The following is a 12,825-nucleotide window of genomic DNA, read 5'->3' as shown; positions in this document are numbered from 1 at the left end:
GTTCTAATGGAAAATAACGATTTGTTTTAGGTAGACGAAGCAATATAAACGAAAAATCGTTTTTAAACTGCCAAAAGAAACGGAAGTCCTTTGAACTACTTACGAAAGCCGTAACTTTCATGTTCATGTTTACTCTTCTAAAGAATTCAACTCAGCACTGCAGTGCTCATATTGGATATCAAAAATATTTCTTCTTGTTGTATAAGAAAGTCTACGATACATGCTATAAATAAATATGCATCCATGAAATGGAACACACATTAAAGATTTTACTTGCAGAAACTCCAGATCATGAAATCACACAATGAAGGCGTAGAAGAAACGAGAAACCTAGTGACAACGATGGAAGTCTGTCACCACCTTAAATGGCTATAAAGCTATGGACGGTTGGTAATCGAGTGTTGTAATTGTGCAACTTTATATACTCACCCACCAAGCGAAAAATCGTAAAGTATTTTCAAGATATCATTCATTTTCGATATCATCAAATAAAAAGATGTCATCCGATATAAAAATAACTGTGTAACCCTTTTCTTGTACAGCAAGCATGCATGTAGAGTACCCTTACAATTAAATGTAGACCGTTTTGTTCACACATCATCGTTAATATAATGGAATTGTTAGTAACTGTCATACAATTGATATAGGTTAAACTAGCTATCAAACCAGGTTTAATTCAGCATTTTCTACATAAGAAAATGCCTGCACCAAGTCAGGAATATAACAGTTTGGTGTGTTTGAGCTTTTGATTTTGTCATTTAATTATGGACTTTCCCATGTTAAATATCCTCGGAGTTTAGTATTTTTGTGATTTTATCTTTTACATAACTTACCAACGAAGAACTTGTTCCTATAAAGTAAAATAACAAACATACCGAAATCCGAGGAAAATTCTAAAGGGAAATTCCCTAAGAAGTATAACCATATAAAACACATCGATGTTTGGTTTGATGGGTGACGTTAAATAAATTCTCTGTGGAGATATAAATTTACTTGAGTAAACTCATGTATCGCTGCATATACAATGTTATAATCATTATCATCGGGTCTCTCATATTTTTGTTACCTCAATTTTTTTGGTGTTATGACTGTCTAAATATATTTAGTTCTGAATATTTCTTTGTTAATGGATATAACTTACATATGCATCTCTTCATTTTCCTTTTCATCAACGTGTTATGGGGAAGTCATTTTTTACTGAGTTTTCTTAATTTTACATTGTGGGAAGGTACATTGTGTTGATGTACTTATTACACTCCTTTCAGATGATTTGTATTAAAAAGTCAGATTAACCAAATGAATGCATGCAGTTATACGGAACTAAGTCCTGTGTGCACGTATTATTGACAAATGATATTTTAGTCAGTGATTGTCGATTTCAAAGTTATTAACTTTCAAGTTTGTTGCCGAAGTTTACAGGATCTTCCCATTGATAAACAATAAACACAGATCATGTGACAATGAGTGAACTAATAGAGCCATCCTATTTTATATTTTTTAAATATTTTCCATGCAATCCAATTTGTTAATTAAACAGTGTTCAGCCGATTTGTTGTACTAATATCAAATATTTTTGGAAAGGAATTACTAGTTATTTCTATTTACCTTTCAGTGCATGTTTGTTTTTATTCTTTCATCACGATTTTCCACTCCAACTTGCGCTTTCATCTGGCCGAAATTCTTAGGATAGGCATTGTAGTTAAACTCATTGCATGGTTGCAAATGTCGTAGTAGAACATTTATGACGATTTTAATAATATAAAGGATTTTCGTTTACAAGAAATTTCACGTAAACTTGTTTTATAGTAAACCATAGCTATTAAACATGATTGATCCACTTTTTAAAAAGTTTACATGATAAATGAATCTTAATTTTCTTACATTATCCCCGTCAAAGCAGTTTATTTCATAATTCAAAAGAAGGAAATCCTTAAATTTACCTCGTGCCTTTAAATTAAGAAACAGCAGTGGATTTTAATCTTTATATATTATTTACACATAGAGTGGTATGAAGCAGATACCTACTTTTTATGATACAAATTTTCAAAACTATTTCCTTATGTTTTATTCAAATTTCATTTATGGATTATTGATTAGCTGCTTATGAACCTAAGAATCTTGTTGGTTAAATAACCCGATCGTGTACTTAATAATCAATCGATAATTAACCATATAGTACTTAAAAGATATGTGAGTTGATAGAGCGATGTTAGTTGTTTTTATATTTATTTTCGTTGGGTTTCCAATTGCTAATTTTACATTATCGTAACAGTGTAAAATGAATAGGTAGAATAAATGATCTCTCTCAGAACCTATCAACCTTTCAGTGCACTCTTGTTTAAATCACGAGTTTTTCTTCGCACTTGCGCTGTGCGGTTCTAGAGTTCAGGCAAAAGGGCTATTGGTAAAAGTTACTACATTCGAAGATGGTATCGGCAAATAAAAGATCGGCAGATAAGAGTACGGAAAGGCAACAATTCAATAGCAGTATTTTTCTGTTAATTTTCATAAGATAAAGGATTTTCTTTTACAACTGAGTAAATATTCACTTATTCAATAGTAAAATCTAGCGAATCCTTACATCAACATATTATTTTTGGTTTGATTTGCAGCACCGTTTGATTTCAATGTCGTTAACTTCAGAAAATGCAAGTGATCTTTTGGAATAACCTTCGTATGATAAAACGCAGGTAAAACACTGAATGACCAATGAATACAGAGATATATCTTCCACAATTTGAAAAGAATCAGCACGTTACTACCTACCTTCATAGATGCAATCAAAGGTTCCTTTATTTGTTTTTATGTTTTAAGGGATTAACTTAAAAATTATGAGATTTTATTTTATTTCCTGAATTTCGTGCAAAACTACTACGGAGCCCCGCTAGGGACATGCAAAGAAAAAAAATATATTGTGCGCACAACTTAAATGAATTGTACACACAAAATAATATAGTGTGCGCACAAATTAATATATTGTGCGTTAAATTCTCTGACCTTTCCACATGGTACGGGGCTTCAATGTCTCCGTTTCAAAATGACAGAATGGAGAAATGCATAAGGTTTTATTTGAAATGGGGCTAGATTATATGGAAATACTCCAGCAAAAAACCATCACTGCATTTTTATCGACTCCTGACACGAATACTGAAGAAGTTACGTTTATTTCGTCTGAAACTTGGTTTACCAACAGATGCGTTGGAAACCTCCACTTTATATCTGAGCTTATTGGAATGGTTTGAAACCGACTGGGCAATAGAGCGAGGACACTATCGAACTTATGTAGACTTTGATAATATGGTTTTACCTGTTTTCTTGTAACAAATATTATAAAACTACTATTTGCACTTATGCATTATACTTTATGTCTGAAAATCTCAAGATTTTGTTTATGTTTATTGACACAAGATTGACATGTTTCTCAATTCACGACTTTGATTTTTTTATGCTCCGTCGACGATAGAGATGGTCATTATATTTAAAAGTCTTTACGTCCGTCCATCCGTCCGTCTCTGTTTATGGTAAATGTTTTCGTTACTGTTTATGATGAAGTTTTATTTTCATCAACTTAAATGAGTTATGTGGTTTCTCTAAAGATATCAAGTTTTTTATTTAATTAAAGATGACTAGTATGGTTGATCCTGATTAAGTACGGTTTTGACCCAAAATGTACTACTCGTTATTGAAATGTGACGGTGTGTTCAGTCTTAGAAATTCAACATGAAGTTGTGATCAAATATAGATAAAACTGAGTACAAAAATAACTCAGAAGATGCAATATGAGTGCCAATGAAACAGCTCTCCATACAAGTCATAATTTATTTAAAGTTAACAATTACTGTGGAATCTTTAATTTTCGTTGGTACCAATTTTTGGTGATTATGGAAACCTTGCATTTTCGTGGATATTTGATTTTGTGGTTCTGCCAAAGTCTGGATACAATTTTTAGTAGAAATATGTTTTTTGTTGAACATTTTAATTCGTGGTCTACCTGTACCCACGAAACCCACGAATATTGGTATCCAACGAATAATGATTAATCCACAGTATTGGTTATAGTACGGTCTTCATCACCGAGCGTTGGCTCACACCAAACAGCAAACTATAAAAGGCCCCAAATGGCTATAACAAAATGATAAAGAGATATGAACCACACCAATAAACGACAATCACTGAATAACAAGCTCCCGACATAGAACAGTAGGCTTATTATGATTTAAAATTTTTAAGAGTTGTGTACAATAGTTATCATCGGTACCAGGATTATGATTTGATACGCCAGACGCGCGTTTCGTCTACATAAGACTCATCAGTGACGCTCAGAGCAAAACAATTAAAAAGCAGAACAAGTTGTTCAGGTCAAGTTATAGTTTCATTTTGATTTTAATAGAAAAGAGTACAAGAGGTCACTTATGGTATCTATTTTTGATCGATTTCAATATACAATTTTACAGAATATTGTTCGTATACATTATGAAACTGAAATGTTACGAAGCAATTTACGAATAGTCAATGAAAATTTATTCCTCAGTGGAATATTTTGAAAACAAACGAAACAATTATGATTCTTTTTTTCCATATATGGTCCGTTAAGGGGTATCATTTATTAAAAAAACTTGTGGCGCGATTGATCGCGATCGATGCCATTGCCAATGAGACAACTCTATACATATATACTCCATAGCTCATACAAATACGGGTTATATTCTTCTCATATATTTTATGATGGTATGCTACTCAATCGCTAACGCGAAGAATTGTGCTTGATATTCATATGATTGAGACATAATCTTTCAATCAGTTTAATTGAGGTGTGGAGCTGGCAAGTCAGTAACTGCGAGTAGTCCTAAAGTTTGTTAATTTATCTGTCATTGTCATTTTGTTACCTATTCTGACATGGGACACGGACTTCTTTGAAAAGAGGGACGAAAGATACCAAAGGGACAGTCAAACTCATAAATCCAAAACAAACTGACAACGCCATGGCTAAAAATGAAAAAGACAAACAGAAAAACAATAGTACACACGACACAACATAGAAAACTAAAGAATAAACAACACGAACCCCACCAAAAACTAGGGGTGATCTCAGGTGCTCCGGAAGGGTAAGCAGATCCTGCTCCACATGTGGCACCCGTCGTGTTGCTTATGTGATTACAAATCCGGTAAATAGTCTAATTCGGTAGGTCATATTCATGAAAGGGAAAGGGGATTGTAGTTACGACGTAAGGAACATATCCGATATCATTTGTGAAACGGTTATTCCATAACGGTCAACCAACTCGTGATGACGTCCGTAAAATTTACGAAGGGATGATTTCAACTTCACCATTTGGAACTCTTGGTTTAATAGCTTCCTTGTGAGCAGCAAACCTCTATCAAGAAAATCATGATAGGAAATGCAAGCACGGGAATATCGTATCAATTGGGAGATATATACCCCGCATGCAGGTGCTGTTGGAATGTTGCTACTTAGAAATGGAAAGTTCACAATTGGAAAGCTGAAATCATCTCTTTTGTCGTAAAGTTTAGTTTTCAATCGACCCTCATTGTCAATTTCTAGATGTAAGTCAAGATATGAAGCCGACTTAACTGTATCTGTAGTATCCTTTATCTCTAGTTCGATTGGATAGATGCGTTCCACATAGTCACCAAATTTTGAATTGTTTAGTGAAAGAACATCATCTATATAGCGGAAAGTGGAGTTAAAGGATATTGCTAACTTCTGAGTTTTAATTTCGGTATTGGTACATATATGTTTGTTTTCTGTCTGCATTGGCTATAGGTATATAAGGAGGGTTGAGATCTCACAAAACACGTTTAACTCTGCCGCATTTTGTGCCTGTCTAACAGTCAGGTGCATTACTTAAACAAGTAACTTTTAAAATTACCAATATAAGTTATGTTGAAAACGAGGCTATTTTAAAAATTACTTATATAAGTAACTTTTCTAAATATTATTTTTATAGGTGACCAATTAAACAAATCTTAATAGTTTTAACAAATTATTACAGACATCTGGTTATTTTCCCCATTAAATATAAAATCACTGAAACACTAATTGCTTTTCTGACGCACTTATCTTTGAAATCGACGCTTCTTGGTCAAAGATTGGTCTCTTGGGACTATTAAAATATCGTTTTCCTTCAAAATCTTGAAGGTAGACAGATATGAATAGATAGAGACTTATGAATTAATTAAGACTTGAAGTTATTTATAATTTGGAACCCAAAACAATTACACCTGTTCCTTAAATAAGTGTTATTACTAATTCTTTCAAAGATGTACAAAATAACTTATTCAAGTAACATTTTTGTCATTATTTTAAAGTAACCCTTTATGTCTATTCTCCTTTCAAATTTTACAAATTCTTAAATTTTTGATATAAAATGATGTAAAAATTCATGAAAACTACATTTAGTCCCTGCTTTTATTGAAATTTAAAATAACTCTATTAAGTAATTTTATATTTTTTAAAAACAAAAATTACCTATATAAGTAACTAAAAAAAGTTACTTGTTTAAGTAACGCCCCTGACTGTCTAAGGTCAGGAGCCTCTGGCCTTTGTTGGTCTTGTATGGTTTTTAATTTTTGTTTCTTGTATATTATTGGTTAGATAAAGGAAGATGTTGTGTGAGACAACTCTCCATTCAAGTCACAATTTATAAAAGTAAACCATTATAGGTCTAGGGATGGTCTTCAACACGGAGCTTAGGCTCACACTGAACAGGAAGATATAAAGGGCCACCAAATTTAATGGTATAAAACCATTCAAATGGGAACACCCACGGTCTAATCTATATAAAATACTGAAACGAGAGACACTTATGAAGTTTAGTATGACGTCCATTATCACTGAACTAGTGCATATTTTTGTTAATACGCCAGCTGAAGCACGCCTTTGTGTGCGGGAATTTCTTGCTGCATTGAAAACCAAATGTATCTGAGAAACAAATCTAATACGACATGCGCGCCTTATAATTATTTTGTATGTTAAATACAGTTAAACTATATCTGTATTATCGTAACTGAAAAATAGGCCAACTCTTAGATATTTAACATTGTCCAATAAACTATGAAAATAAGGTAAACGTCAAATGATACCGACATGACAAATATATTTACATTACAATCATTCAATAAAACAAATATAATTCACTTATTCCTCATAGTATCTCAAAAACTGACCAAACAAGATTCAAATAACATAAACCAATGACCTATGGTCAGGTTAAAATTACTGCAAGATAGACAATTACACCATTCAAACATTCCATACATTTAATATATCTAACTAAATGCTTATAGTATCCGAGAAATACACCAAAACACAAAATTTTACTTTGCCAGACCACTCAACCCTGAACATGAGGTCAATGTCAGATGACACCTTTCAAGTGGACATTTAGACATTAAAATCGTTCCATAGACTCAAATATAGAAGAACTATTGAATTTGGTATCTGAGGTTTCGTCTAAAACATGATCACTAAACCTTGTTCAATGATCCATAAAAGGAGGTCATGGTCAAGTGTAAACTGTTTTCCCAATTTTGGGCGCACACCATATTAGTTTTGTGCGCATAATATATTATATTGTGCGCACAATATGTTTAAGTTGTGCGCACAATATATTAAAGTTGTGCGCACAAAATATTTAAATTGTGCGCACAATATATTATTTCGTGCGCACACTATATTATTTTGTGCGTACAATATATTTAAGTTGTGCGCACAATATATTTAAGTTGGGCGCACAATATATCTAAGTTGGGCGCACAATATATTATTTTGTGCGCACAATATATTTTTTTTCTTTGCATGTCCCTATCGGGGCTCCGTACAAAACACATCTTCGATATTCCAAATATTCCTTTTGAATTTGTTTTATAATTTATCATTTTATAATTGTCTTAGTTTAAGGAAGTACTTAGGTGATGTTTTGGCATTTATGTCAAATATTCGGACTCCTTGGTGTTTTTCCATACAATATAAGGTAACATATTTTGCCCCATAACACCCATTTATTTTTTCATACAAGATTTAATAGCTCATAAAAGATCATTTACCAACAGTATAGCAGATTGTTAATTTTCTTTCTTACCAATGCAAATATAAGGTAAAAGTCCGAGTCAGCCTTTTCCCGCCATATTTTAAATCTCAAATATCTCGAAAGGGAGGTCCATGACCTATCAATATTTTTTGCTTATTTTGATTCTTAATCCATGCTCTTTTGACTTATAGTATCAATTTTAAATTCTTTATTTTTTAATTTCACAAACCCTCACCTAAGTACATTCTTAAATAATTATATTTTATTGAGTTTAAAATTTCAAAACGAAACACATAGCTTTCTTGTAGATATTTTACTTTTAATTTTTGTGTAGGTGCATATCATTGAAATATTTGAAACATTGATAAGCCTTATAGCATTGTACACGACCATTTTTATGATAGGAGGAGAAAACATCACAAATAAGCTTATTTTTGTCATTAAGGTTCAATTGTCAAGCCGTTAAGTAAAAATATTTGGGTAAATATGTATTTATTAAAACTGTTTTTACAGAAATTAAAAATTTTTATTAGTACGAAATGGACAAGATAACATAAACGCCAACAATAAACAGAAACTTGAAGTCAACACTTACAAATTTGGAACAATCAGATCCCATTTTACCGTCCAGTTAGTATGATAAAAACAATTAACAATTTTTTTATAACATGTGTTTGTAACATTATTGTAACTAGCAGCACAACATTCATATATTTGGCATTGTGCAGCACATTGTTTTACTGATATTATGCTCAACTTCTTGTCTATAATTGAAGTGAATCTTTTATTCTGTTCTACTTTAAAATGACCCGTTTGTCTTTGTAGAAAGCTACCCGTTGTTAGCATTTTCAAAGACATAAGATAAAGATAAACTATGATCATCATATTAAAATTTCTCAAGATGAAATTTCTCAAGATGCACTGGCAAGGAATTCAATTGACAAGACAGTTGTATACTTATTATTATCGATCAAGGATGATAATTGGATGTATTATCAATGATTGAATAATTTGGAAAAATAATCAAATATTCGCAAATAGTTAAAGGAGAAGATACGATATAAAATTTACACTTCAAAATATATTTTGAAGAATGGTCCAAAATTCGCAGTCCAAATTACTCTGATTGCTTAAAAATATGAACTTCTTCAAAGGTTTGGAACTTATATTAATAAATATGAACGAACTCGTGTAACATGTCTAACCTTTACCTATTTTCAACCAGGTATATAAATATTAACGAAAGTATGATAGCACCGGTACTGTATGTAATTTTTCTAATACGTGTTTTAAACTTATTTTCATACTTTTTTTTATGATTTATTGATTGGTTGTATATTTTGTTTTATGCCGTATTTTGCACAAATTTTTGGTATTTCGGGTCATCAATGCTTTTCAACTTTGTACTTTTTTGGATTTCTAGCTATTTTGTTTTATCTTAGCTTCACTGTTTAGACTAATGTAGACTCATAAAGAAACGTACGTCTGGTGTTTTAAATTATAAGCCTGGTACGTTTGAGAACTATTTACACCACTTGGTCGATACCACTGCTGGTGAACGTTTCGTCACACAGAATGTCACCAGCCAAGTAGTTAGCACTTCGGTGTTGACATGATTATCAATTATATGGTCATTTTTAAAAATTTTCTGTTTGCAAAAGTATTAATTATTCGAAATACTAAGGATTTTCTTATCCAAGGCAAAGATAATCTAAGCCGTATTTTGCAAACCTTTTTGAATTTTGGGTCATCAATGCTCTTCAACTTTACACATGTTTGGCTATTTTGATCTGAGCGTCACTAGTGAGTCTTATGTTTACGAAACACACGTCTGGCGTATTAAATAATAAGCATAGTACCATTAATAACAATTTATTGACTATTAGTTAATATAAGATATAGATCTTTTCCTGTACATATTTTTACTGTTTGCTCTTTTAACACCGCTAAATATTCATGTGCAAAGACCTAGCTAGTCTTTTGTCATTATGAAAATTGATGTGTGCAGTAAAGCTAATTGTTATTCTGTTTTGAGATTCGATACGATCGGAAACAAGATAAACATGATATAGTAGACAGGATGTTGAGAGGTAGATGTATTTTGTTTTCTGTGTGTTCGGCTGCTATCACGTTGGCATATGCTTGATACTCTCATATATTTAAAAAAAAATGAATACGAAATTTTATGTTTATTTCATAAAGAACATTATATTAAATAATCTAACCTTTACAAGTTACAGATTCATATACTGATTCATATCATTCTCTTTTTAATATCTTGACAACTTGACGGTGATCAAAGGCAATCCAAATATTTTATTTGACTATGATACTACATGGAACAAACTAGAAAAAAACGTACAATGTAGATGGTTAATTTGAAACACATAGGGTATTTTACAACTACTGCTTGTCAATTCGTTTACACTTATTGCTTATTTTACTACATTTCCAAACAATAATAGGATATTTATAATTCCTTCTCTATAAGTAGTTATAGGAGAAATAAAAGTAATGTTATTTGTAAGTCCATGAATATCTATATTTTCTATTCGGAGACACTGATTGCATTTAAAGTAATACATTTGTAGAACAAGTATTTGAGTGATTCCACAAAAACTGCCACGTTACTTTTCTTTCCCAAATTCATGTATTTGGTTTTGATGTTATATTTGTTATTCTCATCGGATTTCGTCTAATGCTTAGTCTGTTTCTGTGTGTGTTACATTTTAATGTTGTGTCGTTATTCTCCTCTTAAGCCCCAGTCCCACTAGAGCACGATCGCACCACGCTCATCGCGATCTGAAATAAATTTAGATCGTGGTGAGGTCGCGGTATGAAAGGCATGAAAATGTTAATTTTCGTTGCTTTCACGATGCTACTTCGTCCTAATTACGATTCTACAACGATCCCGCTACGATTAAACCACGTTCTCACCGCGTTTTTTCTGCGACCTCACTACGCTTATAAAGATCTTTCTACGCTCTTCACGCTCTCACTACGACCATACCACGAGTTATCCGATTGCAACACGATCTTACTACGATTATAGCACGTTCTTACCACGATTATACTACGTTCATACCGCGATCTTACTACGTTATCAGCAATACCGTCAATATCGTGTTTCATATCAATATAGTTCCATTCCTTCTATTTCTGATTAAAACGGAGATTTCTCGGAAACAATACAGTCATGCCACCAAAATCTACTAGAACACGTGGGCGTGGTGGTAGGGGTTGATGTAGAGGCAGAGAGAGCAAAGTATGAACGCCATACTAAACTCCAAGAAACTAAAATTAAAAATAGTACAAAACTCCTCGTTGGGACAGGCGCAACATTAGTGGGGTTAAACATGTTTGTGAGATCTCACCCCCCCCCCCCCTATACCTCTAGCCAATGAAGAAAAGTAAACGCATAACAATAAGCACATTAAAATTCAGTTCAAGAGAAGTCCGAGTCTGATGTCAGAAGATGCGACTAAAGAAAATATTAAACAAAATGACAATAATACATAAATAACAACAGACTACTAGCAGTTAACTGGCATGTCAGCTCCAGACTCCAATTAAACTGATACTATACACATAAGTAGTATAATACTTGTCATCAAGAGATGACCAATCAAACCTAAATTACAACCTATTGCTGGTCCATAAAGCTCAAATGACGATATTTTAGTGAATGATAGCAAAGATGACACAGATGTGTCAATATATATAGAAAGATGTGGTATGAGTGCCAATGAGACAACTCTCCATCAACGTAAAAATCTATAAAAGTAAACCATTATAGGCCAAGATACGGCCTTCAATACGAAGCCTTGGCTCACACCGAACAGCACGCTATAAAGGGCCCAAAAAAATACTAATGTTTCCAAAAAACGAGAAGCATGGTTGAGCTGTTAGAGCAAATGGATAAATACATTCAGACAAACAAAATCTAGGGAGTTTTTTTCATATATTTTATGTGAAAATGACAATAAAAATGCATGTCGTAGTGTGAACGTAGTAAGGTCGTGAGAAGAGCGTGATAAGGACGGCAAGGGCGTTCTAGAATCGTACTATGGTCGTGAACAGCGTGGTAAAGTCGTAGTGGAAGCGTAGTTGGGTCGCGGTGAGAACGTGATGGTCGTAGTAAGGTCGTCATAACGTCGCTGTGAGATCGTAGCGCAATCTCTCCGAATAGAATCACTCTTTCGCTACGCTCTCGCTACGATTGTACAGCGACCTTTGCGATCTTACTACGATCTTAGAGCGTTCCCACTACGCTTCTACTACGACCTGATTTCGCCACGACCTCACCACGATTGTTTTGAACATGCTCAAAGTTGTCCACGCTCTTCACGATCTTGAAGACCTCACCACGACCGTGGTACGACCTTACTGCGACCTACACGATCGTACCACGATCATCAATATTTGCATTTTTTTCACAGATCGTAGTGCGATCGTGGCCTAGTGGGACTAGGGTATTATATTTAATGCGTTTCCCTCAGTTTTGGTTTGTTACCCCGATTTAGTTTTTGTCCATAGATTTACGAGTTTTGAACAGCGGTTTACTACTGTTGCCTTTATTGTCCATCATTTGACAAAATGACAATTAAATGCAACTAGATAACAAAACGTGCATGTTTCTCTACAGACAAAAAGATAAATAACATTCCTGATATTTTAATCACACAATGAATTGTTATTACTGGATAATACAATAATATGGTGTTTTCTGCAAATTTGATCATATATCCTTTCAGACAGATATACACGATCAGTT

Source organism: Mytilus galloprovincialis, chromosome 2 (genome assembly GCF_965363235.1).
Source record: "Mytilus galloprovincialis chromosome 2, xbMytGall1.hap1.1, whole genome shotgun sequence".
Lineage (NCBI taxonomy): Eukaryota > Metazoa > Mollusca > Bivalvia > Mytilida > Mytilidae > Mytilus > Mytilus galloprovincialis.
This window is presented reverse-complemented; position numbering follows the sequence as displayed.